Source organism: Acinonyx jubatus, chromosome B2, assembly GCF_027475565.1.
Source record: "Acinonyx jubatus isolate Ajub_Pintada_27869175 chromosome B2, VMU_Ajub_asm_v1.0, whole genome shotgun sequence".
In the NCBI taxonomy this organism is placed as follows: Eukaryota; Metazoa; Chordata; class Mammalia; order Carnivora; family Felidae; genus Acinonyx; species Acinonyx jubatus.
The window spans coordinates 49,724,839-49,734,913 of NC_069385.1; positions in this window are offsets into that span (position 1 = coordinate 49,724,839).

Here is a 10,075-nt window from a genome sequence, read left to right on the forward strand (position 1 = left end):
ATTTTCCTGTTTCTTCATTTGTAGAGAAATTATAAATGCTATGTTGCAGAGCCTCTGGATTTTGTTTTATTCCTTTGAAGAATGCTACTTTTTTTTAAGCAGGCTATTAACTTGATTAAAATTCAAACTTCAACCTCTATCTTCTGGGAACACTTGAAATCTCAATTCAGTTCTTTATTTTTATTATATGGGCTCTTTATGAATTCCTGGCATGTGTGCCTCAAAGGTAAGCCAAATATTTGACAGATTTTTACACAGAATTTGGATCACTCTCTCTATGTCGCTCTTTTCTAAAATTCCTTTCTTCTTTTCCATTGGCTGTAGTTACCCTGAATTCTGTCCTCTGATTTTTCAGGCCAGAGAAACTGCAAGTGTATCTTTGTAGTTGCAATTGCCCTTTATAGAGCTAACTTTGCTTTTCCCTGAAGCTAAAAGTCATAAAAATGGGTAGTTCATTAATATATAGCTACTTTCAAGTGTTTACTCTGCTCCAGTATCTCAGTTTCACTTATTGTCTACTGCTTCCATAGCTGTTATTTTTACTTACTATTGCATTTATACTTGCCATCTATAGGATGGTCGGGTTTGATAGACTCTCACTTCATCAGTCCAGAAATAGAACTTTCTTAGTTACCTTAGAGTTTTTGTCTATCAGTGGTGATTGTAGAATTAAGAACACCTTACTGAACTGTGTAATAAATAAAATAAATCCTTTTTTAGTTATTCTCTCCTAATTTCAGTCTACTGACTCTATCTTCTTCCTAAGGTTACATCTGAAGGGGTCCTGAAGATAATATTTGGAAAAATACTACATAAAATCGTCTTTGAGTTATCTCTACATTATTTCTAAATAAAATGTCTATATATAGAAAGATATAATTAAGATAAAAATGGAAGCCACAAATTGGAAGAAAATATTTGTGAACAAAAATGACAGTGTATAAAATAGTTCATGAAGTCTTCCAAGTCACTAAGAAAACAACGTAACTGAAAAAATGGAATATTAAGATGCAATTCAGAGATGTGGAAACCAAACAGACAATAAATATATGGATAAAAAGTTCTTAAATTATCCGATAAGAAATGAAAGCCAGAATAAGTTGTCACTTCCCACGTATCACACCGAGCAAAACATAAAAAGCTTGGCCACACTAGACACTGGTGAGAACGTGGAGCCTGAGGAGCTTTGATGAAACCTTCACAAGGATTTTCTTGCAATATGATTTTTCAAAGCAAAACTTGGGAAAGAATATGACTACTTTTTAATAGGATGTTAGAGACTGAATTGCGTCTCCCCAAAATTGTATTTTGAAGTCCTAACTCCCATCACCTCAGAATGGGACTGTATTTGGAGACACATCTCGAAAGAGGTAATTAAGATAAAATGATGTCGGTGGGAGTGGCCCCTAATTCACTATGACTGGTCCTTCTAAACAACAGATAGGAGCAGTTACAGACAGAAGACCATGTGATACAGAAAGACGACAGCCATCTGTAAGCCGTCAGTGGTTGGGTCTTCTTCAGAAGAACCCAAATCTGCTGACACCTTGATCTCTGACTTCAAGTCTCCAGAAGTGTAGAAAATAAATGTCTGTTGTTGAAGCCACCCCATTGTGGTACTTTGTCACAGCTGCCCTAGTAAATTCATACATGCAATGAATGAAATAATGTGGTATATTTATTTAAGTTACTACTACATAACGACAATCATAATTAATGAATTTAAGCTAAATGCATCTGCATGCATGAATAATCTTGAGGAAGTAAACAAGTTACAAAACAATACATATATGGAATGATTAAACTCTTAAACACAACTCGATTTATGGTTTATGTATACATATGCATGTAGTTAAAGAAAAAAGACACTAATGGAAAAATTAAACAGCAGCTTCAGAATTCTTATTTCTGAGGAGGGAAGAAATGAAATTGAGGTAGTGAATACAGGGATCTTCCGGTGTACTTGTGAGATAGGAGGAAGTGGGCTGTAGTAACTATACAAAATATTAACATGTCTTTTAGGTGATAAACACATTGATTTTTTTAAACAAAATTCTCTAAAGTTATATTTAAATATGTAACAATAAAAAAGGAGAGGTGGAGCATCATTATCATATGTTGACTGATTTTATGGAATTCAATTGTTAATTATTCCCATCCTTCTTTGGCAATTTTCATTCTAAAATTATTTCTTGAGGTTTCTTTTACAATACATCTAAAAGAATAAAAGGGGTGCTTACCATTGTTTGTCATGTCAAAGTTAAAGGTAACTACAGCACCCATCAAATACCTGCAACTATTTCTAAAATGTTAGAATTAGAGATGCCTGGAAATTCCAAGTAATAGATAATAAATTTAAGTGACAGAAAATTTAAATAAAAAATCCTTCCTCATCTCGATTTTCTGAACAATGTTGGTTTGCATATGATTGGGATTGTATTAATCTTATTTTCCCCTGTTGTTTCAGTAATATCTATTTCCCCTTAGAGGCTTTAAATATTCATTTTTGAAAAATCAGAAAAATAATTCTTAATTTAATTTCATCATTGTCAGCCTATCAAACATCCAGGTCAGAAAACTCCATATGGAAGGAAAAATAGAAATTGAGACAAATATAAAAAAAAAAACAAACCACATACTATCTTTTAGATTAGTAATTATAATATAATCAACTTGATAAACTGAGTGTTAGAGAAAAGTGTATTAAAATTAAAAAAGGAAAACATAAATATCTTCAAGTCTTTCTTGACATTAGAGAGGTCTATTTTAAAAGGTATTTTCTGATGAGGTCAGACTAGATCATCTACCATAAGAAGACTCAGGGTAATTTTTACACCGCACAGCTGTGGAGCCATAAGAGAGTATTTTTATTCTCTAGACAAAACCAGTCTATTAGACGTTTTTAAACCTGATTTCTAAAATGAATCACACAATGGAAATGGAAGGAACACTGAAAGGTAATTTAACTTAATCACCTGGCTATAGTGATGAGGAAACTGAGGCACCCACGAATTAAGGGTCTTGATTAAAGTAATGAAGGGATCAAGGACAAGGCCAGGAGAAAAATTCATTTGTAATCTATAATTCAATCTTTTTTAAAGCCTATCCATTTAATAGATGTCTCCACTAAAATACTCAGCTCTTCTTTGCCTAAAACATGCTTCTGGGAATTCTCAGTTGGGATTTCTATGCAACTTCTCTCTGCGTTCTGAACGCAACCTAAGTCTAAGGCTAACCACTGACTCTGTGTATGAGATCACTGACAGTTTTCAGTGCAGGTGCCTTTGCAGGTTCTCGGATTTCAGCCCACCACCACGTGGCCTGGGCAAGCAGAGGCACTGAAAACCACCCTGTTGATTCTGGAAACCTGTCCAAATTTGTGTCCTTTTATTCCTAAAGCAGTCACTAGACCATCTCACGTCTGAAGAATTTAGTTAAGTATGGTGACAAGCCAACATCTTTCCTAGGCTGATCACTATTTCTCTCTTCTGTTCTCATTCCTTTTCCTCCATTCTTAAAAAAATACCAAGAACTGCCAATTTGTTGCTTTGATAAAGCAGTCACACAAATAGGTTTCTAAATCAGTCTAGAGACATTTTTGGAATGCCTACCATATTCTAGGCAATGTGCTAAATATATCTGAAAGTATCATGAATACAGGAGGATCTGGACAGCCCAGGTCTTCCCCCAGGCTATGTGGACGCAGAATCCACTGTTTGTGATTCTTGTCAGATGTACATAATCATCATCTTCTTTCATTCACCCATAATTTGTCATAGTTGAAGACAGTGATCCAGTGCACTTAGAGTTATTGCAAATTTTTGGAAATAAGCCCGGCTCATATTGACAAAGGGAGATCCTGTCTAATCTTTATCCAGAGTCTTTCTTGGGATCTAATCCAGAGCTCTGACACATTTCAGGCCACTCCTGCCACCATCAACATCACTGGAACAACCCCTGCTGGTCTTTGATGATATCTCTTCAGCTCCAAGCTGAGATCAAAGTAAAATAAGTTGGGCCACAGAAGAGAGAAACCAAAGTGGGGTTGAGGGTAAGAAGGGAAAACAATTACCATTTATGTATGAATAGCACAGGGAGTAAAGGGAAAAAAAATTTTTTTTGGTCAAATTTATTGTTTAAAGAAAACAATAAGATTTTTTTCACTTTTGTTAAAAGAATCATTTAAGCAACTGTTATAAAATTTAACCTGTATATATTTAAAATTTATCATTTTAACACAAGCAATATATACCTGTTATGCCTGTTTAAGCAAGATGGCATATGAAACTTCCTGGTGTTGGATAAGGAGAGGATTTCTGTCTATACTGAATTAAATCAGGGAAAGCAAGAGCTCAGAACTAACTATTATCATTTGTGTCTTCCTTCAGCAAATATTTAGGACCTTGGTGAAACTGTTTAAAAATAAATGAAACATGAACTATATCTTATTTAAATTTTTGTATCTAAAATATTACTAATAAGAACTATTAAGCTGCTTAATGCATATTCTGTTTAATAAATATTAAATGGAAGGGATAAATATTTTAGCAAACCATTTTGTTTCCATGTGGACCTGAGACTTAATTAATAGAACATCAAAATAGTTCTGAAAAATACTCTACAAAGTGTTCTGATCTCAAGTGGGTATAGTAATTAACTTCAAAACATTAAATACAGAATATGATAGGATTCTGAAAAAGGTAAAAAAAAAATCTCGGAAACTACAGATTTAGAATTTGAATTAGGAATGATTCCTCAAAAACTAGGAATAGAGTTAAATTATGGTGGTTCTATGCAAAATTAAGCAATGTTTATTATTCATATTTATTTTTTTAAATTTTCTCCAAAGCTTGTAGGATAGGACTAGCTTTATAATGGATTTACAGGAGGAACAGATAACATACAGTTCAAGACCCTGAGCCTTTCAGAATTGGGTGTCAATTTTCTTGCTCGAATTCTTTTTGCGCTGGGAGTAGGTCCGAATGGAAGGATGCTGTGTGAGGCTCTGGGGAGTCAGAATGGAGTAGACAAAGAACGATCTCCTTGTTCAAGGATATACTGCTGAAAATGAAAGTATTATTTTGAAGGACTAAGCCTAAGTACTCACTTTGGACAATGATCTCTTTTAATCCGATGACAAGATACCTTCCTTCCAGATAAGCCAGAGACTTAAAGAAATTAACCAGATTGAGGAACAGGTAGGGTGATGAGGAAGGAGTGCAGACAGTGCAATATGTGCTGGAGCAGGAGGAGGTGAATATTTGCTCTGCCGCCTGTTAGTTTGGTGACCACAGAGAAGTTACTGTACCAGTCCAAGCTTCGGTTTCCCATCGGTAATACAGTGACTATATAATGTTGGAATAGTTGTGAAAATCAAAGGGAAAACAAGTAAAATACTTAGCACAGTGCTGGAAAAAAAGGACAGGCCCTGGGGGCACCAGTGGGGCTCAGTAGGTTAAGCATCCATGTCTTGATTTTCGGCTCAGGTAATGATCTCACATTTCCTGAGATCAAACCCCACATCTGGCTCTGTGCTGAGAGCACAGATCCTGCTTGGGATCTTCTGTCTCCCTCTCTCTCTCACCTCCCCTGCTCGCTCTCTTTCTCTCTCTCTCTCCCTCTCTCAAAAAAATAAATAAACATTAAAAAATAAAAGGACAGGCCCCGTATAAGGAGTAATTATAAGATTTTGAGTCTTAAGTCAGAGGAGAGGCTACAGAGGACAGAATTATTCTACTTTAGCAAATAGGAGAAATTTAGCTTTCTGCTTCTGAAAAGAAGAGGCAGAGAAATGCCCAAGAAGAAAAAAAAAAGCAAAAGGGAGAGTGAGAAAACTGCCCAATGCAAAAATAAACGCATGGACAAATAAAGGCAAAAGAGAGAGAAAAGAGAAAAATGTTCTGAGAAAAATACAGTGTGCTAGAAAGAAATGAAGGCGGACACTTTATCCTGGATGCCCAGGAAAGATGTTCAAGACTCTAACTGCAAGATGAACTTAATAATTCAAATACATAAGGGAATAATGTTGCAAGCAAAGGGAGCACAGTGTGTATAAAATGAGCTCAAAAGTTGAAGCAGAAATAAGTCGGTAATCCTAGAATCTAGAGAATGAACGCAATAATAGATGAAGTTGGAGAAGAATAGACTGCAGTCAGATCATGTAAAGTGTTTAAGGTCTACTTAGACTTAGACACAGTAAAACTTTCAATTTTATTTTTTAAGAGCAAATCACTGAAATCTGCAATAAAAGTTGATACAATCTATTTTTTAATATTTAAGATAAATATTAAGATGTATCTTACTATATCTTATATATATTTAAATAAATATATATTTATTAATATATTTAAATATTAAGATATATTTTAAGGTAAATACGGCAGCTCTGTGGCATGTTATTTTAAAAGCAAGAATAGAACAATATCATTTATGGGGCTTCAGGAGTCCTTGCAAGAGTTCATGATTGGTCTAGGATGGAGATATAGAAATGACTAGAGATTGTCAATCAGATTCAGAATAGATGTTGAAGGTGGACCTGACACTATAGGAAGATGAGGAAAAATGAGAAATCAACCATAACTCCTAAGTTTGGGGCTTGCGAAACAGAATGAGTAAGGTTGGCATTAACTGATGGAGTATTTGGAAATAAGCACTGTGAGGAAGAATGGATTGATGTATGCAAAATGGTAAAAACTTAGGGTTTTAATCATAATTCTAATTTAGTAGACATTGAATCTGAAATGTCAATTTGTCAGTCAAGAGGAGATATTATTGAGAAATTGGACTAATAAGATTGGAGTGCAGGGGAGGGATTCAATCTGGAAGTATAAATCTAGGAGTTATTAACGTATCAAATTAGATGCCATGAGAATTTATCAGATTCTCCAGAAAAAGTGTAGATAGAGAACAGGCCCTAATAGTGAGCTTGGAATGCTAGCATGGTTTGAATGCAGGAAGAAGAAAAGAAGCCAAAGGATTAGACTGACAAGTCAATGTGTGGTATCCCAGAAAGCAAATGAAGAAGCCAAGTTTCAAGTCAGGCTTTAAGGAGAGTGTTTGTCTGTCAAATTACCTAAAAGGGGCAGTTATAATGAAGGCAGAAAAATGGGTATTGGATTTACAATGTTGGAATTGTTGATGGACTCAACTTGGGTAAGTTCAGTGATGCAAAGATTATGAGGGCTTGAGTGTGGTAAATTAAGGGAAAAGGGGGTAATAAAATTTGTAGACATGGATTTTAATAACTTTGTCTATTTAAACAAAAATATAAGCAGTTCTTGCAAACATAAAATGAATTGCATCCGCATGCAATACTCTGTCTCCAAGAAACATGGTTTGAAAACCACTTTCTTAAAAAGACACCTGCCAAGCTTTATGATTAATTTTCAAAATTGATTCCATGGCTTCCTCAATAGTGCACATTCTCTTAATGGTGCTGAAGCTTAATGGTGGCAGAGCAGATAATGTTCCTGTCGTCAGATTTTTCAGAACGTAAACTGGATCAGAGTGAGAAATAATGATGTGGCTCTTTTTGCAAGGTGAATAGAGCTTGAAATGGCAATAAACTTATTCAAATCATTCTAGAAGACTAACTCAAGAAAAACTTCTCCAAAAATGTCTATAAACATTCAATATGAGTTTTTGACCAGAGGTTCTCAAGCTCACACATGGTCAAGTCAGATGCTTTTGGCCAGCTGTGCAAAGTAAAAGGACTCAAAATACTCTACCTTTAATTCTTTTCACGATCAGAATCCCTTCTAGACACAGCTGCTAGGTAATCATTCCATGTGAACGGTTCCCAGATGTGCTGCTTGTACCAAGGCCAAGACGATGGGATATCTATCTTCTTAAATAGCAAAAATATTCGTCTATACATGGGATTGACTCATGTGGATGAATTGTGAATCCTCCATCACTTTCTCCTGGATGTTTCCTCCACATCTAGTTTTAAATAACTAGGATCCATTGCAATTGGTCTCATCATCCGGCCTCAAGATACATTGATATAAAAATGTATTTATTCAAAATCGTATGCAGCAGCACCCAACATAATTCAGAATCTACAGTGACAGTCACCCTGAGCCTTCAGAATCCAACAGTGTTCTTCCATAGTTTAGGCATTAGTTGTTGGCACTGTGCAAAAGTGTCCCAAACAAGGCTAATAAACACAAGTAATAAAAACCTAATATACAGGTAGTTGTGGAACTTCTTTAATTTTTTTCTTTTCCTCATTTTTTATAAGCAGTATTGTTTGATGTAAGAAACATCCTTTGTAAAGTACAGAAGAGAAGAGAATAAAATTATATCTTTTATTATCATCCTAACTGTTGAAAATATATCTACCTCTGTTGAAGAGAAGGAGAAAGAGGACAGAGGACTATATATATATATATATATATATATATATATATACACACACACATATATATAAATTTATCAATTTGTTCTGGGTTTCAGTGTGCAGATGACAGTTGAGTACATTGCTTAATTAGGACATAATATCATATATACATACGTATATACATATGTATGTATGTATTTACACATATGTATATATACATATGTGTATGTATGTATATACATACATATACATATATATTTATATGTATATATATTTATATGTGTGTGTGTATATATATGTGTGTGTATATATATATATATATATATGTAGTTTGGCCTTGGAAAGCATTCTTCTTAGGTAAAGAATTGAACATCTTTCTTTTGGGAAAACTCCTTAGCTTGTTATTTGTCTGTGAAAGATGAGAGGCTTCTAACCTCAGTCTAGATGGACAGCATTTGATAAACATAACTGGCTAAATGGCTATACATAAAGAAGGAACAGAAATTTTGACATTGTTTCTGTCAACTAGAAAAGCTGAATGGACTGGGAAGAGGAAATAGAAGGATCTAATTGACTTTACAATCAAGAGGTCCCTTGTTGAAACTATTTCAATATAACTGGTTTTCTTTGCAATCCTATGTATTCTTATCATGCATTAAAAAGTCTTATTCTGAGAAAGGGTTCACACACTTCACCAGATTGTGAAAATATATTTTAAAACCGGTTTTAGGCACACTGCTTTAAGGAGAAATGATTCTAAATAACAGCACTATAGAAAAATACCCACAGAAGAACATAATAGGAAAGCAGTTTTATATGGAAGAGATTGGGACAGTATATTCTAGGTATCATGGAGTTGTCATATTTAAAATAGATTATTTCCTCTGGGGCACCTGGGTGGCTCAGTCGGTTAAGCGGCCGACTTCAGCTCAGGTCATGATCTCGGGGTCCGTGAGTTCGAGCTCCGTGTCGGGCTCTGTGCTGACAGCTCAGAGCCTGGAGCCTGTTTCAGATTCTGTGTCTCCCTCTCTCTCTGACCCTTCCCCATTCATGCTCTGTCTCTCTCTGTCTCAAAAATAAATAAATGTTTAATAAAATAAAATAAAATAAAATAAAATAAAATAAAATAAATAGATTATTTCCTCAGCTGTAATTACCCTCCATACTTTCAAATCTTTTTTTTTAAGTTTTATTTATTTAAGTAACTTCTTTACCCAATGTGGGGCTCAAACCCACGACTCTGAGATAAGGAGTTGGCACTGTCTCCTGACTAAGCCTGCCAGGCGCCTCTCAAATCTTTGATGTAAAAACTTAATGTTAATGCTCTTTAGAGAAGGAAGGGATTGTAATACTAAAATGGCAGCAAATGAGGAGAAGCCTGAGTGATCTAGCAGAGGCATGGAGGGAGGGAGCAGTAAAGAGTGATATGGGCATAATTATGTGGTAACTGTCTTTATCCAAGATGTGCTAGAGGAAAGGCACCCTCAAGAGGGGTTAGAGGACAAGAAATTAGATCCTGATGCCCTGGAAGAGATGGTCTCAAGCGAAGGACAAATCCAGAAGGATAGAAAAACTGTGGCTAACCCGGAAGGAGATACTTTGTTTATCAACCAATCTTTCTGTTACCTATCTATATGAAAGAGATCATATAACATCTTGTAACTTGCTTTTCTCCATTAAATGTGTATTAGGAGACGTCTCATTTTTAACAAATATATTTCTATGCCATCATCA